Raw genomic sequence first — 9,622 nt, forward strand, 5'->3', positions numbered from 1 at the left:
TAGTTTGAATATGTTTCTAGTCCAAATATATCATCAAATCAAACAGTTTGTACGCGGGAAAGTATCTTTAAACCCCATTTCAGTTCATTTCCAGTAAATCTTATCAATTCAGAATCCTGTATTCAACTCAAAAGGTTGGAAACCCAGGATAATTGTCCCACTTTGCTCGCTTTAGATCCAGTTCAGGGTAATTAACCCAGTAAACTTAATATTCGTTTGATGTTGCGTACTCTCAAACCCAGAAACGCCCAGAACAAACAGTTCCTAATACTGCATGTGTTATGGTCTTGATGAACATGACTCACGAGCTTTGGGGAGTTAATTCACAATCGCATTTCAATAATTGTTGTCCTGACAAAATTTCCCTCATAGCAAACTGTATGGTGTATGTCCGTCTTCATTACCCCGGTTAGTGCAGTAATATATGACTTTAAACCCAATTTCATTTCATTCATTCATTTGGTCGAGTTGTTGATAAATGTTTACATACAGGGAATAAAGTTCTGCTCTCTTTTCTCCTACAAGATTCCTTCACACACACCCCTCCCACCCTTCTGGTTCGCCATATTATGTTATTGTTTAAACCGAATCAAGAACATGAGGTTTATCATTATAAAATGATAAGGAGGCAAGGTAATCCGAAGGATTATGAACATAGACGTACGGGGGCAGACGGGGCGTAGCTAACGTTTGTGAATCTGACTTTTCCGACAGATGGGTAATGTGGGAAAAAATTATGATATAATCTAGTTGGCAACATAAAATGGCCAAAAAATCTAATAAAACACTAATTATACGTCTCTGTTTATTGAATATCACAATTTTGTACTGAATTTACTATCGATTAAAAGATTTTGTCTAATATCATCTAATTGGCAATCTGACTTTTCGGGTAGACGGGTAAGGTGGGCAAAAAATTATGACATATTATAGATGGAAACATAAATTGCCCGAAATCTAATAAAACACTAACTTTACTTTTCTTTTAATTGAATACTACGAATTGTACTGAATTGACTATGGATTAAAACATTTTGTTTGGAGCCACACTACATTCGGGCATTGATTATCATTTGTGAATACAGCTCCAACAGTCTGTTATATGATTGAATTAAAGTTGGTATGGAGTGGGATTTACAACCATAGGGCAAAGTGTCTTGACTCACGCGTTAGAATAGCAGACATTATATTTAAACAAAATAAAATAAACAAATATATATTAGCATTTTATTTGTATAACTTACATTTTCAAACTATAAACACAAAAACAACCTTGCAGTTGTTTAAATATATTTTTATAGTTTACATTTTCATCCCATCAACAAAATTAACCCAGCTTTTAAAATTCGTTTTTTAAATATCTTTTCATTTCGTCTTTATGGCCGTAATTTGCAGACTGCCCAAGTTCTGCCTTATCAGTGTTGGTAGAATTAAATCTTGCAGAAAAAACACAAACGGCTAAAATAATCAAACCACACAAAAATGTCAACACAAACCTGCAATAGACAAATGAAACGTAAATTAAAATGTACCATTGTAATTCTGAATTATTTGATATCTAAAATCAACATTTGAAAACCAAAATCAACATATTTCTTAGATACTATAGCAAAACATTAGAACCAATAACTAAGCGTGTTGAACTAAAATAATGTCTTCTACAGAGTTACAATTTTTCAAGTCTTTTATAGTAGATTGTCTTCGTTTTTTGCAGGAATTAGTTACCCCATGATACTGTAATAAAAGTCGTTTGTCTTTTAAACATAGCAAAAATATAATTTTTTTTAAAATATAGAGTCAGTGAAAAGAGACGATTTTTATTTGCAAAGATTTGCAATAGCAAAAGGACCCACTCTTTGCCAGTAATACGGAAACAACTGATGACATAATGTCGACTAGATATGGACGGTAGCTCTCATCACTTCACAAAAATCCACAGTCCTAATTTTTGTTGGAAACAATCTCTTATCCGCCTTCAACTGTGAATACCTAAAGGTATGTTTTCTTCTGTTATATCCGCTTTTGTGCCCCTCCCCCACATTTCTGTTACGTAGGCCTATGTGTATATTTTCTTAACTATAGATGATATCGATGGCTCTTTTAAGCCGCCATTAAACCTTATCATAAACAATACTTACAAAATACAGAGAAGTAGCACAACAACGGCCTTCAAACTGAAAATAACTGGTACGGAAGTTGGGGAGGGTGGTGCGGGCGGTCCAGTAGGTCTACCTGGAGGTGCTGTCCACACAGGTGTTGTTTGGGGACCAGGAACTGTAGGTTTCGGTGGTATAGGACAGGCATATTTAGAATACAAATTAAAGTACTGAAATGCAAATAAATAAAACCAAGGGTTACTTAAAGGTGATTCTAACATTTTTCACGACTTTCACATTACGCTACATTCTAACCAAATAACTATGACAACTTTAAACCTCGTGTCAAAAAGTCGAGTTTTATTAAGCTCTCTTTGATACATTTACGAACCATGTTAGATTGGGTTGAACATAATGGTCGTCTACCAATCGGCATTACATGATTGGCCAAATCCCTCACGGGTTCAAACGAGAGAGTTGAATTACCCCTGTATTTGAAGGCTGGGTGTATCCAGACACCTTGTTTAATGGATATCCCCTCTATAAACGTACTGATATGTAAACTTTCTTAATGTCTGATTCTGGTATGTGTAGTAATGTTTAAACATTATTCATTGAACAAACTTCTGATTCTCGTTTAAAAAACGTCACGGACACTAACAGGTTGTTTCGATTTTCAAAGCAACTACTTCCAGAGGCAATGACTGTACTCCATAATGCTCTTTTTCGTCTCACGACCCCACATAATATTCAAGTCAGAAAGTAATGCGCTACTTGATGTAAATACTTTCATTACTGAAGACCCAGCTATTTAAAAACTCACAATATAAAACGAAGAAATTACTTACATAAGTTTTTACAGGGTCCTCTTTCACAAACTGTAGTTCGCCTTCTCTATTTGAATCACAGATAAGAATAACATTTGCTGTCCTGTAATATATAAAATCTCTCAGTGAAATCCGAAAAACGTTTCTTCGTCTTAACTTACTTTAACGTTAAGACAGGTGGGTGGAACGAATTATACTCCTTGTCATTCTGATGGCTGTTCTAATCAAATTGGGTTTCCTAAACCGTCTCTCACAATCTACAGTTAATGCCTGTATACGTAACAACCCATCATCATTATTGTTTACATTTACACATTATTTGTTGTAAATATAATTTACAGAATGCTAACGTTCCTGTTTTCTTTTTTTATGTAAGTTTTACGTGCACCATAGACCTAGCCGATGGGATGTTATTCCCAACTATATAAGATACAGAATCACTGATAGAAATTGCAATTTCATTCGGTCTACATTCGTTTACATCAGTACAGTTTGGATTCTGTAATTAAAACAGATAGACCGTTTTCTCAGTCAAGCATGGCCCTCTTCCACCCGCTCTAACGTGTAGTTACAGTATAATTTTAAACAATAATGTCCAAATAATCACACCAAAATGATATACATGAATTTATACATGCTGTATGAAGCTACAGCAGCGAAATTCAACTATTAAAACGCTTACTTCTCTTCCAATCTGATTAAATCACAGATCCTGTGTCGTTTCGTTTTTTATAGCTCTTGTTTTTACTACGCCAGGATCTGGAAGAGTTGTTATATAACCCGCATTCTGAACGATGTGAGAGATTAGCCAATGAAACGGTCTGTTGCGGTGAGTTTTTGGTGTGAGGTGCACGGAGCTGAGGGTAAGCCCACTAGAAACATCACCGCTGATCGGTTAATCAAATGTCTGAAATCATAGGGTTAAAAGCCGCTGGTATGACCCCTGACGCGACCGTCCACTACAACCGCTCAGATCTTCATCAGCGAAAGTATAAAAAAAACGAAACGAAATATACATCTGAATTTTAATCAGATTGATTCTCTTGGGAAAGTGTAGCATTCGTTTGTAGCAGGCCACCAACTCTAATTTAAATTGATACTCAACATAGTGCTAACTTCTCAAAATGAATCACCAGTATACCAAAAAACTTACCGCCAAAGCACTGCACTCTCTTAAATTTGACAACACAGTATGGAAGGAGTATGGGAAGTGTGCAAGGTAACAATGGGGTGTGGTTGGGTGATAGAATCTGAATATTATACTACAATGATTTCTCCCAACTTCCTTATGTAAGTGACCATTAACAAAATTATTCAAAGTCATTTTGACCGTGCTAAGAAAGTCAGAATCTTATATTTATCTTCCTTCTGGACAAATATGAAATCCGAACACCAATAATACATCATACCACTGAAGTCAAAGAAGACAAATAGCGACCCGAAATCTTTAATCTAAATAATGGAAGCCAGATTCGGATGAAACATGCCATAACGTCAGATGTTAAGAATACAACTCAATCATAAATATCTGCTCGTACGCCTCCCACCCACCCGTCCCTTATAACGCTTCTTTTTCTTGTATAATGTTTTTTTGTTAGAAGTTCGCATGTGAAAGCAAATCAGTTTATGTAGTTTATAATAAAAGTAACATTTGGTGGTATCAGTACAAAGCACAATGGGGTCAGTGAGTGTGGGGTAAGTACGTTTTAACAACGTATCAATTGTTACCTGACTGTCGATGGTCTGGAATACAAGATAATATGTCATTAGTATATCGAGTGAAACCGCCAGATCAAACACAGTTTTATGGATCGAACGATAAGATCGAAAACAATTTTTTTTTTTCAATTTACTGAACTTGTATTTCACACGTCTTCTAAAAGTCGATAGCCGATAGTCAGGCTCTTAAAACTGATCTTTTATTATACCAAGGTACCTGATTTCTCGTTCTTAAAACTGATCTTTTACTAAACTATGATACCCCAATTACCGCTCTTAAACCTGAAAACGGTAGTATATTAAACCCCAAGTTACCCAATATCTCATTCTTAATTCTTTTTTTTATGGCCACGCTTCTAGAACTGGACTCTTTTTATGGCGGTCGTACTAATAGTAGGATTCAATAGGTCTTTCAACTGCTCTGTTCCGGTGAGAACACTTGATTCAACTAAGATGTGGCTTAGTGGTGGTCCAACGATCAATCTTCGCCAAACAAAATATTAGTCGAACGAGTGAGACAACGTTCGATTGAACCCGTATACCAGTTGATGGACACCAGTGCCCCCAATCCCCTTCATATCGTATTTATTAAAACCAAATGGCTGTTTTCAATACTTTCTTTCATTAAAGTATAAATTCACATACTGTCTTTGTCATTCTGAGTATTATAAAACAAATAATTCTTACTTACAGTGGCATATCAGTGGTTGCAGAATATTGAAATATAAGGCCATATTCCGAGTCTGCTATGGATCGTACCGTATTAGCATAACCAATTACATAGTATTGGTTAACACTTATGTCTAGTTGGCATATCTGTACAAGTAAAAAAAAGATCAAAATATAAATAAATATTTGTTATTCAATTAAGTTTTTTTGAGGGATTGAGGTGAAATGGGGTTGACGTCCTACTTTTCTGCACCGACTGGACTACTGAAGACGGACAAGTTTTGTTCCGACGTGCTAATTTATCCACGGAGTCTCGGTTTTTCGCGGCAATGTGCTTGTTCGGGCATTCCGCCCTGTACCAACGGAGGGTGGGGGTGGGGGCAGCTAGAATATCCTGGAATAGGAACTCCAAGTGATCTAATGTGTTAATTTAATAATGGATTTGCACGATAAATTTTAATTCGGATTCGTGAGGAAACATTAGTCCATGTAGTACATTATTTTAATCTCCTATTTGTACCTAAAATCTCCAACTATTAATAAAAATTAATAATAATTGGTATAACACTTTCAATAATGGCCGAATTCACAGACTCAAAACCATACTTACAGCGGCATTTTGACAGACACTTCCTTCAGCAAAACCGTAACACGGGTTGTAGGAGTAGATATAATTAGGACTGTTTGTGACATTTCTGAAACTATAAAAAAACAACTAAAGAGATGACATTATAGATGTTATATATGAATAGCTTTATAATCTAAATAACTGTCTTAAAATTTCAAATCCTCCACATTTCAAAAGTTGCCTTGTGAATTAATCATTTTATGCTTTGAAACCATAAGAGAAAACTACTGTCGAAATGTCGTGTTATATGTGTACAAACCAATGATTGATTACTTTTTATACGATTCGGCTTACAATCCTTCAACTCCCCATTCTACAAAGATCTTAAATCATTATCATTCTGGATGATGAAACTTCGCACATAAGCAGTTAATAATAGTTAAATAACCAGAATCTACTGAATTTATTTCCTATCTCTTGAAGCAGTATTTTGACGTTTTTAAGAAAGAGGATTCCATGTGCTGTTATCATTATTAAAATAATATATTAAATAAGAATGGATTAAATATGAACCCCTGTGGCATTCTACCTTCGATTTAGCATGTACGTTAAAGTAAAATAGGTAATATAAAAGTAGAATGGTTTAACATAACACCCAAAAAAATTATTTATTAACTATTTTAACGTCCCATTTTTCCAACCAAATAAAAGGGTTATCAGGCTTTAGTATAGGCATCACTAAAGTAAATTCCTTAAATAGGAAGATGTTTTGAGTGATATAATACTACTAATAGTTAAATGTGGTGATGGTTTAGACAAACATTTGAAAAGTCGGATGTCACTAGTCAGAAGACCACATTGGGGCCCAGGGCTATGGCTTGGCCAAAGGTCATCTTCAGATTTACCAGCCCTGGAGCGAAATACAAAAGTATATTTGTTTAGCCTTGTGAACTCCCCGAATAAGAAGTGGTACCAGCAAATGGTTTCATTGAATTTTGTATAAAATGTTTGTAAGCCCACTTATTCGTGTTAACGTATTCCGAGTTATTCTAAATTGTAAAATAGCGAATCATACGAATTTCAACGTACATTTGCAGAAATAATATAATGAATAAGGTGTAGGTCTTACTAGGGTGTATTATTCCTGTTAGCGATAGGGTGTAGATCTATATAACCATCAACATTGGTACAGGAACATGTACTATTAGCTTTACACGGCTTCAGGGGCTGCTGGGCAAATACCAGAGACAAACACATGCATAAAAGACCTACTAACTTCATGTTGAATTCGGGTACTATAGATCGAGTTACAAAAGTACTTTTGATTGTTTTTGATAACGTGTCGTAAATCAGATATTGATTTATCGCTATCATACACGTGATGTTGTTATTTGGATGTAATATCAGTCGTATCAGTCGTGTAATTAAAAGGGGAATGTCCAGTGTATGGTATTAAGATAACCCATGACGTCATGTTAATCGCTCGTGATATTTTATCATTGACCACAGTTGTTACTTCTGACATCGCCAGGAGTTTACCTGGAGAATTTTAATACACATCTGAATATTGTGCAACAGTTGAGATGTCATAGCAATTTGGTGTACCGCGGTACTATATACAATCAAAGTAATAAAGCTATATAAAATCTGTCTTACTAGGGTGTATTGTTGTTATTGGCTATTGGATGGAGGTCGACGAAACCGTCAGCCTTAAAACACGAACACGTACTGTTTAATCCACACATCATCACCGTTTTCGGGTCAAAAGGATTGGCTACTGCTTCAAAGACACATATGGAAAGTACGAGCAACTCCTTTAAGCTGACCATCTTTAAACAGCTAATGATATTTATAAAATTACTACTGCTTGTAGATCCACACGATTTTTTTTTTATCTTATTGTTATACCGGAAGGGTTTTAATATGCGTCACGTGATTAACAGCGACGTAATTGAGACTCAGAAGGACACTTTTACTTCAGCTACCAAACCATCAACACGTGTAATTACTACGACAGTAGAACTCTACGTACAGTGACATTGGCGTCGCCGTAAATTTACTCGTCTTCGACTACGATTGGATATTGGTTTATCGACTCAAAGTACTGACTCAGCAAGTTTAAGTAGGTCGAGTCAATCAGGTGTGTTGTAACTTTCACGCTTGAAAACTAGGTCACATCTTTCGGAGATTTCTGAAGGTCCTTCAAGCGATTATTCATCTTTATTTGATAGATATACGAAGAAAGAAGAGTTAATAAGCATCATTTCACTAATCATATATTAGATTGTGATATAAAACACGATAATATTCTTTGTTTATTGTCAACGGAGAAGCGTGGTCACGTGATTAGTTGCCATTAACGACGGTGTTAATAATACTGTATGGGCGAACATAGTTGCCAAAAATTACAATTACTATTTGATATAGCTGAGTGTATTTAATCCAGTTAATAATTTTCGATATTGATACTGATGTACATTTTGTATTAGTTACAGTAAACACTTATATCAATTGGAGATTAAGATGTTTTGCTGACTTTATTCACAGTCGGTTCAGCCATTATCTTCTCATCTTTATTCTTGGTTGCACTTGTTATTTGTATAGGTGCATGAAAAGAAAAAAGGTATAGGACAGACACTTTTAGATATATACCTAATATAATTACTTATTTGGAATAAAGACAAGTTACTGGTATTTGCTGATTTTTGTTTATTGCCTCTCCTTTAGACATGTAGACTGCCTTGGCAGACTTGACGTTTGGCGTAGCTGGGTAGAAAAAGGTCGTGTTACATTTGGGGAAGTATTTGATGGCAGTTCAGCTTACGCGTCACCACCAGCTCTGACATTAGCACAAATTGAAGCTAGTCAAGCTGAATTCTATAATCAGTTTTCAAGGAAATATGATGCACAGGTGGCTATGCAACGTGAAACAACGGATACACTGATAGAAACAATGACTCTGATGTTAGAGCAAGTTGGCTTACAATTGCCCTTGTCAGATTCAATGCAAGTGCAAGCTGCTTCCACTCCGGTACCGGTTCGAACGTCTTCCAGCGAGACTGCAGATCCGGTGATAAATATACTCTTCAAAAATGTAGGCGATATTCAGAAACAATACAAAACAGCGGACATGCACTGCTGTTTTTATTAGAGGCAACCAGTGTATGTTAATAACAAGCCAATTGTCTACACGTGAACATAAACAGTTCATATGGGCGGCTTATTTGACAGCCTTATTTCACTCGCAAAGAGATAAGCCGCCAAAAGTGAAAATGGACGTTTTTGATTTTTGTTTTAATAATGAGTAATTGCTCCACCAATCCTCAGACATTCAACAATTCGTCGTGGCATGCTCCTAATCAACCGTCCAATCACGATTTGGGGCAATCTGACCCACTCCTCTTGCAGTGCCACGGCCAATTCTTACAGTGTTGTCGGTTGACGTTGACGTCGACGAACGCGTCTCCCGATCAAATTAAACACACTAAAGCAAAGATACGCTGATTATGTTGAAGATGTCATATTGCAAATTAAACGTAACACACTAAAGCAAAGATACGCTAAACAGTAAATCTTATGCAAGAACCGATAGGAAAGCAAACATGGATAGATAAACCAGCAGTTTTCATCAACCCTTCTTTGAATTGTCAAATTTGACAATGAACCCCTCCCGCGTGTATGGCGCTATTGCGTGTCGCATGAGCAGCTCAGTGGTGTTTGGTGTGACCCGTGGAAACTGGTAC

General features: G+C 36.0%; 1 long non-coding RNA gene across 1 annotated transcript; it reads right to left on the bottom strand.

Moving 5' to 3' along the window:
• Positions 1-1,213: 1,213 nt before the first annotated feature.
• Positions 1,214-7,165, bottom strand: LOC126832261 (uncharacterized). The gene is made up of 7 exons (XR_007684630.2): positions 7,009-7,165; positions 5,922-6,012; positions 5,334-5,458; positions 4,652-4,666; positions 2,945-3,026; positions 2,139-2,326; positions 1,214-1,496 (listed from the first exon to the last, which is right to left on the bottom strand). It is a non-coding gene; the product is annotated as an uncharacterized LOC126832261 (long non-coding RNA).
• Between the last annotated feature and the right edge of the window lie 2,457 nt (positions 7,166-9,622).

Source organism: Patella vulgata, chromosome 9 (assembly GCF_932274485.2).
Source record: "Patella vulgata chromosome 9, xgPatVulg1.2, whole genome shotgun sequence".
Taxonomy (NCBI): domain Eukaryota; kingdom Metazoa; phylum Mollusca; class Gastropoda; family Patellidae; genus Patella; species Patella vulgata.